Genomic DNA, 13,094 nt, shown 5'->3' on the forward strand with positions numbered 1-13,094 from the left:
AATGCTGAGCAAGATTGCCAACTAACTGAATCTTTATTTTCTCATTTAGTTTCTTTCTCCTATTCTAGAGTAATTTAAAGAAAATAGAAAATTTTTTCTAAAGTAAAAAGAGAATGAGTATATAAGTGAAGCAATGATGCAGTTTAATATCATTCTCTCTAGATAGGATTGGGAATCGTGTTCTTTATACTGCTACTTTGTAATGTCACTGATAGCCATTTTTTGATCCCGTTATTTGGTAACTCTGACTCTAAAGTAAGTATATTTAGAATGAAACCTACATTTTTAAACATAAACTTCCTTATTTTAGTGCTAAAACAGAAGCAAGTTACATATTCTGGCAATTTTGATCAAAAGTCATAATGTGTAGAATTTTATATATTTAATGCTCATATATCCTAAGATATTCAAACAATGAAAATGAAAGAATATTACTTATTAATGAAATTAATTTGAAATTGTAAAATTTCAAAACTAGAGATTGTAAATTCGAAAGAATTAACAAAAATCAGTCTAAAATTGTTATCTATTAAATACCAGCAAATTTGAGGATTTCGAGCTAAGAATTCTTATAAATTGTGATTTGGAAATTTTTTAGATCCGAGTTTTTAATTCAAAAATCTTTAGTCTGAAAAGATTTTGCATCTCTTTGGACCTGATTTTAGAATTTTAAGATTTTTCGGATTAATGAATGTTTTATAGAAATCGTGTAAACTATATTTATCAAATAGATCATCGATTTTTGACCACAAGAAATATATTTCCGTATGGTTCGTATTAAATGTGCTGTCTAAATATTGAGTCATAAGCTATTTCTGTAACTATTCTCTTCGCCTGGACTTGTAGTGCAAAGTATTCACTTACATTCATATGTATTCGTCACAAGAAGTGTATATACTGACATTAGATATACATAAATGATTTAACGTGATTTAACTAATCGGATTATATCTGATTGCGATTTAAAGAATAAGTGTACAAGGAAAATGAAAAATAATCGATTAAAATCTCTTTTCTTGATCGATATCTTCTCTTTCTTTAATTATCTTTTTATAAATTAACATAGTAATAAAGATTTACTTGATTTTTAAAATTTTATGTTTCTTACTTATACTTTCTGAAAACAGAATTTTCAAATAAACTTACTTTCTTTTCCTACTAATGTTTTTTAACGTTTCTCTTCCTTGTATCTAAAATCAATTCATTTATTCGTTATTATACGTGTTTTTATCAAAATATCGAGGAACAATGCTTTTTAAAAAAACCGTTTATTTATCCGGAATCAAATGTGATTCGGGATTTTTATCACGTTCACACCTTTGGCTCGTTCTATAAGACGATCTAAGTATCTTTATGTAACGTTGATTCGATGTCAATCACAATGGTTTGGCGTCAGACAATGTTATATCAGCAGCTTGAAAAGATCTGAAAGATTATGTTATGTAAAAAATAATAATAAGAATAATACATTAATATTTAATTGGTAAGACATATTTTTCATTTTTTTACTTAAATTTTATTATTACATTTGCATGATAAATTTGTAAGATTTTTATTACGTGTCTTAATCTATATTTTTGAATAAAACTATAAAGATAACATAATGTCAAAATGCGCCGTAGTTTAACTAGATTTATGAATTTATACAAAGGAGAAATAGAATCTTGTAATGGAATCTTGACTCGATCCTTTGCTTTTATTAAGGCATTTATTGAACCGTTAATGGTAGTTTATGGGGTGTATTTCGCGGTAGAGAAGAAATTTTCATCTTCTCATTGCTTATATAAATTGATGGAATGAATTATATTCATTATTGTATATATATGTTTATTGTAATACGTTCCAGAATAATCTTTATAAGGAATATCATTTATTGATTTAATCACGCGTGAAATAATTATTTGTTATCAATGTTACATTGGATGCAATTTTTAATTTATTTTTTTTTGTTAACAAAACGATGTAAATAATTTTTTTTAAATTTTTTTTATATTTATTAATGCTAATTAATTTTGATGTATAAATGTGTTTTCAATATTAATAATATTTTAAGTATCTAAAAATAATTTTTTTATATTATTTTGAATAGTTTTTCTTCTTATTAATTTAGTTTTTATTAAAAATTTTATTCCTTTTTCGAAAATGTAACAAAGATATACTTTGTATTTTTAATATTAAATTCATTTTCATTATTCTCAATATTTAAGAATGCAATGCATGATATGCAATCCAATTTTCAATAACCAAAGATCAATATTAGAATTAAACATACCCTTGAATTAATGATAAAAATTGTATATTCAAAATTTTGTATAAACAAAAATTTATTATCTATCAATATTAATTAACATTACCAAATGTTCGAATTCACCATTAATTTCCATCATAATTACACGATGGAAAGAGGAACTAAGCTATTAACCTTGTTCGATTTACAATATACACAGGAAACCTAAATTTAACGTTTCCGAAACGCATTCGATCAACTAAATCATATTGTTCGTGTCATGAATTACACTGACTATATATCACTTATACTTGAATTAACGTTATTGTCGCGATATATAAGTTTATATTGATAGAGATAGAGCAAGTGTGATAGTGAATGACATCAACTTTAATTTAAGATAACAATAGAGATTCCGTAATGGAATATACGACACTGAACATAATTTTTACTTACCCACGATCAAATTAATTCATTTGTGTATACCATTGTATTAACTAGATAGCGTTTTAATTTCGTTTTATATCGTGTGATGCTCGTTATCGAAAAAGAAGATACACAAAAATAATTTCGAGATAAACGATTGGCTCGATGTGTTCGATAACTGGTGTCTTCCTTTTTGTGATTGGTCGAGGACATGCTGAAATAGAAACTGCAAACAAAGAACGGAAGTCTCAGCCGTGACGGATGAATCTGTTCTGCCGCCTAAAAACAGACCTTTATAGGAGATGAAAATTTGTTAAATTTTAAATTTATTTCTATTCTTAAAAGTTTACTATAAAATACTATATTATTTGAAAATTCTTTTAAAAAATTGAATCTTATCTCTTTGTTCAAACGTATTATGTAATTCTTCTAAGACATTTTTATTATATTATTATTTAATTTATAATTAAAGTCAGAATGATTATTAATATATTTGATTATATTTTATTAAGATTTATTATTTTATTAAATTGTAAAATAAATTGTAAAGTTTTTATTATAGTTTTAAAAATTGGAAAAATTTATAATATCAGATATTTTTTTCATATTTACTTTTATAATCTTTTTTAAATCTTTATAAATATGTAAAGTATATGAATAAGAACAACAACTTGGAATCAGTGATCATTTCCAAGAATATCTCTATAAATAATCATGCTGTTTAAGATTATTAATGAGAGAAACACAATTGTATACTGTTATAACAGTTTGAACAACCTACAATCGATTACGAAAATACTGATTCGATTAAACAAATAAAAGCATATGGGTTTCGCTCGAGTAAATATGATTTATCAAAACCACCATGATTATTATTTACAATGAGGCTATTGTCGAGCAAGTTACACAATAACATATTTGCATTGCATAAGTAACAAATCAATTTATTTTACCTTTTTATTTTACCTTTCACGTAGACTCGCTCCACTAAAGAAAGAATTTGTTTAATTTCTCATTGCAATGCGATCAACATTTGCACGATTCTCTTAAGATTATTCATGCGTTCATTCGAACAAACATGATTCATTCGTTCATGAATCTTCTTTTATTACATTAAGAACAGTTAGGCTTGGTCGAGAAAAGCGAAGATCGAAGATAAGAAAGGGTACGATATCATCCTAATGCAAATTTAATTCAATAAATATAGCGTTGACGTTCAATAAAGCGAAATTAAATTTTCGAATAAGAAATTTTTAATTTTATTGCATGAATGTACATTCCTTTAATTAAATGGCAAAACCTAATATATCATGTTTTTCTAAATGTAACATAAATCAAATTATCCAAGCACATTTTTTTGAGAATTTTATTTAACATATATATTTTCTTAAATTGATTTCTAATTTTTAATATTAAATTTTTATTTAATATTTTAATTAAATATAATTTATAAAAAATTATTTAAAAATAAGTAGACAAATGGTGTTTAATTTTTAAATATATCAATAAAAGAAGCAAGAATAAGTATCGAAAGTTGTGCATTTTCTGGAATCCGGTTGCATCAGTACCCTTTACAGAAAAAGCATCTTCCAAGGAGTGTACAAAAACACGATATCTCCATGTGGATTCCATATACGTCTCGAGGACAAAAAGAGATCGCTGATGTAAGGCGAAGGTCGGCATTGGATCGTGTATATTCTACAAAAATTTTCTTTCCATTCCAAAAAAATTGACAATATCTTAAATATCCATAACATTTTTATTATTTATAGAGATATAGATTTTATTTAAAATGAAAGAAAAAACTAAAAGAGAAAAAATAAAAATAAAAGTATGAAGAAAAATAAAATTATTTATACAAGATGTTATTATATTTTTTGGAAAATTGATTCTAGAGATCAAAATAAACACAAAAGTTGTTATATAAAAATCGATTAAGTTGTCGATTAAGTCTTATTTATTAAATATAAGCAATTGAAATTTGAACGCGTTGAACAAAAACAGAAATAGAATGTGATCTATTCCTATCTCGCTTCATCTAATACAAACTTGTTTATAATTTTTATAATAAATAAGATTTAATCAACATTTTTATATATAACAACATTTTATATATAAACTTTTGTTGGTTTTGACTTCTAGAATGTCTTAAAGAAAAATGAAATTTGTTTGAAAAACATGTTTTTAAGTACATAAATTTTAATTTATATAAATATCAAATATGTATATAAATTTTTATTTAAAAAAAAATGTGACATAAAAGATAATTATTAAATAATAGAAGATAATAATAATTAATAGGAAAATTAATAAATGAAAATGCTACTTTAAAAATGCATCATGTTATTAATTCAATTATCTATAGAAATAAAATAATAAAGAAAGAAATATAATTGACATATAAAAAAATAGAATTTTAAAAGATAATCGAAAATAACTATTTTATTAAATATATTTTCCGTGGCAATAATAGCAAAAAATGTTTGACGTATTCAATAATGTAGAATTAAAATTCTATTTCATTTAATTATCCAAGGAATAGAAATTAAGTCTGGTTGAATTTTTTAATTAGAATTAATAAATATTCCATTCGGATGAATATGTATACTCAGTTTTCTTGTGTATTAAAATCTCTCTCAAATCATGATTTAATCCATGAAACCGGTGTTATTAATAGAATCTTGAAGAAAAGGACCAGACATCGTATGAAACACCGAATATCTCATTAATCTACGAAGCACATTACAGATTTGTTTTATACTGCAAAGAACGAATAACAAATGAAAACGTTCATTTATTGCAATGTATTAAATTAAAAAAATTACAAAAATAATTCTGTTAATTGGTAAAAAATAAAATATATAAATTCATAATTTGAATTATCAACAATTTGGGCATAACAAAATATTTATGTATGAAAAAATATTCTGTTTTAAATGCAATATTGTATTTACATTCAGAATGCATCACGCTATATTTACATTTGCAAAAACTAACATTGACGTAACTGAAATTTAACTGAACTATTGACAAAACTACTGACGTAAGTCAATAAAGTATTTTTGATCAATACAATTTCTATCTTCGTTTTTGTAAACGATACCTTAAAATGTCAATCAATATGTACACTATCCATCAAGTCCAATCAGAGAAGATAAACAAATCGAATTGATTGCTAAAATTACTGATGAATTATGATTTAAACTTATTCCTTAAAACTATAATCAGTTAAAATAATAAATGAAACACTTACTTCATTTGATTCAATAGATGTATTTATATTTGCTTATATATATGATTTACTCATTTGAGTACCTGATATTTATTTGTTATTACTCATTTCAATATCCGATATTTACTTACATGATTTGTTCATTTGAGAGATTAATCTAGGAAAATACAATATGTACTTTTTAATTCTTAGGATCTCAAATTTTTATTTGATTTAATCTCTATCTGATTTAATTTAATCTATCTAAAAACTCAATGATCATTAAAATTATTAAAAGGAGAATTTTTTTTAAAATTATTCTAGATATATCAAGAATATTTAAATAATTTAATATAAAAAAAAATTTCAACAAAAAAATTATTGTAAAAATATTCAATTTCTTGAGAATTATTTCGTTGTGTATACAAGAAAAAAATCTATATCCAATTATAAGAATTTTAATATTTTAAAATTACGAACTCAATCTTACAATATTTTTTTTAAACTTTCATTTATGATTAATTATTTTATTTATCTTTTATAAAGTCGACTCATTAAACATATATATAATGTATGCAATGTGTAAAATATATGAAAATCAAATACTTTAATCATAATGATTTTAATTATAATCTATTCGAGTCTTAAACTTCATTTATTTTATTCTATCTTCGTTATTAGATTTAAAATAATACAAAATTATTCTACAATGTAGATATAACCAGTTTGTTTGTGATTTTTTATTGAATATACGTAAATAAGAAAACCTATTCTCCTTGAGAATTTCTCGTTGTGAAAGTATATGCATAATTCCAAAAAATCAAATGGAACATCGTACGTAGTATAGATTTCGAAACGGTTAGATTACAATCATTGATGTGATGAAGAAAAGAAAGAAAAAAATGATTCTGTTTTAAGCAAACGGTATTACCGATTATCGAGCATCACAGGGTTGTTATTCAGCATTGGTTATTCTTTTGCATCATTAGTTATAACCAAGAATCTTATGATATAGATATGATCAGATTATGGAAAGAAAATGCTAGTCATTACCAAATTCGAAACGAATTAAAAAATAAGAAATATAATTTTGTCTTGACAAAATAATATGTAAATTATTCTATTCACTTTTTTTTTGATAATGTTATTATATAACCTTTACGTACTTTTTCCATTCATATCATCTTATCAAACATGGAAGTCGATGATTTATAAAGACACCCTATAGAGAAAAAATTATTATTCCAGTTATTACTAATCGAGTTGGTATTCAATAAGAAATATCAACGATACAAGAATAAGAATCAATAATAGAATTTTGACTATCTTTACTGCCGATCATGATATCGAAGAGATTGATATTAATATGAATGTATCCAGCATGACGTGTTTATCTACGATGATTTCATTGAGTCCTATTAAAAAGATCAATCCACATCAGATTCAGCTACCATTATTGATATCAGTATTAATCATTGTTAGATCGTTTTGATATAATGACTATAAAAATGATAATCATTAAAATCTATGTTTTTTTTAATAGAAATTTATTGAATATATATCTTTGTTGAGGCAATTAAAGTTATTTCAACAAAACTAAATGTCATAAAATTGATTTAGTAAAACTGTGTGACACTATCAATTGAGAAATAGGCGTTTTTGTATGATCATATTTTATATTATATATATTTCTAATTAATCAAAATTATTATAGTCCATGGAGATACATTTTGATCCGGTCAAAAATGTCCATCTTTTTTATTTTCATTAATTGAAATTTATTAAACTTGAAAGTACAATGATTGAATTGATTTGAAAGTAATCCACATTAATAAATCTAAATTTATCTCTATAATTTCTTTTTTTTTTTTTATTTAATCATTATCAATCTCTAAATTATTTAATAAATAAAAAATTTTTCTAAGAAGATTCAGTTATATAAAAAAATTATATATTATTGAAATTTCATAGATTTTGATTCTCTATCTTTTAAGTTTCAAGATTTCTCTTAAACGAATCTATGGTGATTTTCCTCGATTGAACGTTTCGTAACAAATCAATGCTATGGATAAAAATTTTATAACACTTTCTCTCCTTCAGTGTAATCACTACAGTATAATAATGTGATATGATTATACAATCATACGTTTCTTATCTTCGGTATCGTATTGAACAATCGTGTCTTATCTTTCTCACTTTATATATATACTCTTATATTTAGCTTTATCATTGCTCGTTGTACAAATTTATATTTTTTCATTCAATAAGATAATACTGGCATATATCGTAGGTGGTTATCGCGTTTTAAATTTATATAATTTGCTTCTTGTTCTGAAAACAATAAAATATTAATTTATCAAAGTGCAATAAATTAAAGGATTATTACAATCATTTTTAATCAAAAACAAATTCTATTTTCGATATAATTGTTACAACAATTCAAAATCTGTACGATTTCGTAACTTCAATTTACTATAATTGTAATCATAATATTTTTTTATAATTATGATTCTTATATTCAATTTAAAAATATATATGAATATATATGTTTATAAAAATATATATTAAATATATATTTTTAATTTAAAATATTATTTGGCAAATTATTTTATTTTATTTTTTATTTTTTTTTATTTATATTTTATTATTTATTATTTATAACAAATCAGTTTTATCAATAATAATAGTAAATATAACATTTTTCAAATACACATATATCTTTAATACATATTTTTATTGTATTTGAGTTATGCCATATCTGTAGATTAATATTATTTTTCTAGTTTGAACTAGATTAAAATCAGATTTCATAATTCTTTACATTTGTACATAAAAATACTAGATTTAAAATAGTAGATAAATTTTTTACAAAATCTATTAATTTTAAATAAAATTAATGTACGAAAGTATTAAAAAAAATTATCTCTTTCTAAATAAATATTTTAATATTTTTTATTAAAATAGAAACTAATTTTTCTTTGATTACGAAACCCGTATTTTTTATAGTGACAAACTAAACCTACATATACTCACGGATACATGCTATTAGAATAGTTCAGGTTTGGATTTATTCAGCACACACTTCAGGTTTGTATGCTTCAAGTTCAGTTAGATCATTCTACCTGCATTGATCAATGTAATCGAGTTAAAGAAAGGCGAATTTATTTTTATAATTCAAATTTTTAGATTCAAAATCTCTAAATCTTTCTAAATAGATTATTAAATTCGTTTATTAGTTTATATAATAAACGATATAGTATAAGTTACCAAAAAATAAATAACAAAGTTTTAAATTACAATAAAATATCAATTAACTTTAATTTACTGAGATTATATACACTATTTTGTGTTTTTTAATAAAAATTAATTCAAAAATAATAGTTTACAATTAGATCATTTTATACAATTCATTCATCAAATCTTCAAATTTTTTTGTAAAATTTAATAATAAATATGATCAATTTTATAATTTCATTACTTTTTTTTCCTTGAATTACAACAATAGTATTATATGTATATGTTTTAGCTCTGTGAATCTATGCATATGTATACAATGACTTGCATTATAAGCATCATGTCCTAGAAATTATTGATCTATAATATATTTATTTATATTTTACAATTTTATTAAATTGATTTTTTAAAACAAATTTTGCTTTGTTATAATTAATAGAAACATAAATTTTATTTATTTAGTATGCATATTTTTTTATAATTTATTATAAATTAAATAATGATGAAATGTAATATTCAAATATGATTATTTATTTACTATAACAAGTCATTATATTTAGTTCATTTTATTGCTAAAATAAAATTTTTATAAATATAAATATAAAATTTATATAATTCTGAATATTTTTATGATGTTTTTTTGTTATTATTCAATTTTATTTAATTTAATTTTAATTTATAGAAAATTATACATTAAATAAATAAAATTTAGATTTATAATAATTAATAATGAATATATTAATATATTAAAAATCAATTTAAAAAAATTTATTATAAATAAATATATAAAGCAATAATCTCTCACACACAATGGTTTTCGAATTGATATGTATTACATATAATGTATGTAATATAATGCATTAGATTTATCCGTATTACTAGCCGGATATAATTCCCTAAATCATGCTTATCAAACAATTTTGATAATCCACAAACTTGGTAAGTTACAAGTCACGGGAATGCATTCTAATCGTGAATGTATTATACAATCGGTGACCTAGAATATTAATATTTTCTCTTTCCTTAAGTATTCTTTTGTTCTTCGCATACTGCACCTGGGTTATTTTCCTTAATTCACAGCTCACAAAAAAATACAAAAACATCACGAAGATAATAGTCCCATATTTTTTTCTTTTCTTACATTCAATTCTATTCAAAAAAGAATACGTATAACTATAATTGACGAGATAAACATACAGACTATTAGTTTATCGAATTTCAAAAATAAAAATACATCTAAAAAGATAGAGAATTTTTCCTATTTAAATTATACGTTTCAAATATAATATATTTAAAAAAAAATAATGGTGATCAATCAATGTCAAAATTAGAATAATTGAAAAAAAGAATATCTAAAATTATATTTAAGATTACAACGAATGATATTTCTTTTTAAAATATGAATTTAAAAATATATAATTCTAAAATTTTTAAATCATAAAATTATATTATAATTTATAAATTATAAATTTATAAATTAATTCTATATAAATTAATAATAATATTATGAAGAAAAATGAAATTTGTTTGAAAAAAATTATTATGTACTTAAATATATTCTTAATTTAACTAAATAAAATTTAGTTTCTAATTTAAATGATATATATACATACATGATATTCTCAAATGAACTTTTTTATTTAAGATGTATATAATAATGTTACTATTATAACGTATTTACTGTATTATAATGTAGCAAATATTTTATTCTAATATTATAACAAATAATTTTATATTTTATATAATTTGCAATTTCCATTTTTTAATGAACATTTATCACGAATGATCGCTATCACGATCAATTAATAATAATCAATTAATATTTAAATATCACCTAACCTATACATTCGAGATTACTATTTCTATTTGTATATTTATTATGATGATATATCAAGAATTGTACACGAACCTTAATTATGCTTGATCATGTTTCTACATTGGATAATAGTATTATCAAGAAAAATAACGAAGGAAGCAACAATCACCGATCAGTTGGCTAACGTTAAGGATTGCCGTTTAGCGCCAGCTTCCCCAGCGCTCGTTGAACTTTGCATGCATGCACGTCTTTACAAGCACAGATGCATCTAGATACCAGAGTATATGTAAACGTGCAAGGCATTCCACTTATCTATCTGCAGATTTCATACGGAATGTTAATAGGAATGCGCACGTGAGGACAGTATCGATAAATATCGCATTACGCCGAATATTGCGTTTCTGTCGTGTGAAATCTACGACTTGGAAAACATATTCTATGAAGGTACAAATATATACATGTATAAAACATTACTACGTAGATGTATTGGTACAGTTTCGTGATCTTAATTGTAAAGATCTAAGAGGAATTGTAATTCCAAGAATAAGGAAATTAAAATCTTTGTTGGTGATAAATTTAGTAAATAGAGCTGACAAAGTAGAACGAAAGTTAGGTTAGAATTAGGATAGATCTAATGTTGCATTATAAGAATTTAGTTTCTATCCTTGATGATACTTTCCTTTTATAAGATTATCTTCGCTTTCAATACATGTATATATAGTAGTATAATACTAATATAATAATAATGCAATACATTTGTTTTTCTTAAAATAAAAGATATTTCATTCAAAAACATATATAAAAAAAATTAAAATACGATATCGAAATGAACATAATATATAAAAAATAAAAAAATAATAATAAAAATATTGTAAACATGATTTTATTATCGAATATTTCTTACTTTCTTGATAGAATATAATATAAAATATAATACTTTATAGGAAATAAGGGATTTCCAAAAACGAAATAATATTTTTCTCTTACCGTTAAAATTTGAAAAGTTTCCAGAATTTAAACGTTGATAGTGTATGATTTAGAATACAAAAGTAACGATTACTATCAATTCTCTCTGACCGAGATCTCAAAAGACAAGGGAAGAAGCCATAACACGCAATGCAACGTTGCTACGCGGGAATACACTGTGTCCCATAGAGCACTGCGCAGAGAAACATTAAAATGGACAGATATAAAGCATCCAATTATATACCAACGGTTTTTTTGAAATCGCATACAACAAAAAGAGACATACAGCAAAGTAGATTAAGAAAGAATTATTTAAAATTACTTCGTATACAAACTGAAATACATTTTTATTTATGTATAATAAAGTAAATATTATTAAAAGAAAATAGTAAATATCTATATTAAATATCTAAATATTTATTAAATAATAAATATCTATTTTTTTTTTAATTTGATAATTATATATTGAAAAATATAACGTGTGTGTATATTATATCGTTTTTTAATAAAATAAAAACGAAATATGAAATTACAGGATAGAAAAAAAACTTGTTTTTTTATTTAGTTTTATATACTTCAGAAACAATTGTTAAAATTTTATTTTGCATGCAAAATATAATAGTTTTTTTTACGATTATTATAAAATATTCTAATTTACATGAAAATAAATATATTTTTCTTATATTTGATATATGTATTTACATTATAGACATTTATTAATATTTTTTTCTTTATCTTTCTATATTTATTATTCAAAGTCATTTAACCTGTATGACAAGTTAATTTGTTATTAAAAAGCACTTATTATTATTATTAAAGAAATGATATTTTATTTGTTTTTATTTCTCTCATATAGTTAATATATCTTTCTATATGTTTTTATTTTCTTTTATTTTTATTTATTATTTTCTAATTCCAGAAATTTTTTGACGATAAAAAAGACAGATTGGATAAAAAATTTTAAAAACATCAATATTAAATCTAAATAATCAAAATATCCATTGATATCGTCAAAATATTAATTATTCAAATTTTCATCTTCTCAAATTTCTATCAATATGTTTGTCTAAACATTCAAATATGCCCATTTTGATGCTCAATGCTATTTTACGATCTTGCAATATTACAAAAGTTACTGTACTATACCGAATACATCCACGTGTGCAGGTAAATAAAGAAAAAACGAGAAGAAAAGAGAGGGACAGATCGGCGCC

General features: G+C 22.6%; 2 long non-coding RNA genes across 2 annotated transcripts; both read right to left on the reverse strand.

Moving 5' to 3' along the window:
* Window positions 1–946: 946 nt before the first annotated feature.
* LOC122716826 lies at window positions 947–12,139 on the reverse strand. The gene is made up of 3 exons (XR_006347102.1): window positions 11,902–12,139; window positions 2,684–2,879; window positions 947–1,425 (listed from the first exon to the last, which is right to left on the reverse strand). It is a non-coding gene; the product is annotated as an uncharacterized LOC122716826 (long non-coding RNA).
* On the reverse strand, window positions 7,291–11,105 carry LOC122716825. The gene is made up of 3 exons (XR_006347101.1): window positions 11,008–11,105; window positions 8,898–8,986; window positions 7,291–8,195 (listed from the first exon to the last, which is right to left on the reverse strand). It is a non-coding gene; the product is annotated as an uncharacterized LOC122716825 (long non-coding RNA).
* Window positions 12,140–13,094: the final 955 nt, after the last annotated feature.

Source organism: Apis laboriosa, unplaced genomic scaffold, assembly GCF_014066325.1.
Source record: "Apis laboriosa isolate Shangri-la unplaced genomic scaffold, ASM1406632v1 scaffold49_cov149, whole genome shotgun sequence".
Taxonomy (NCBI): Eukaryota; Metazoa; Arthropoda; class Insecta; order Hymenoptera; family Apidae; genus Apis; species Apis laboriosa.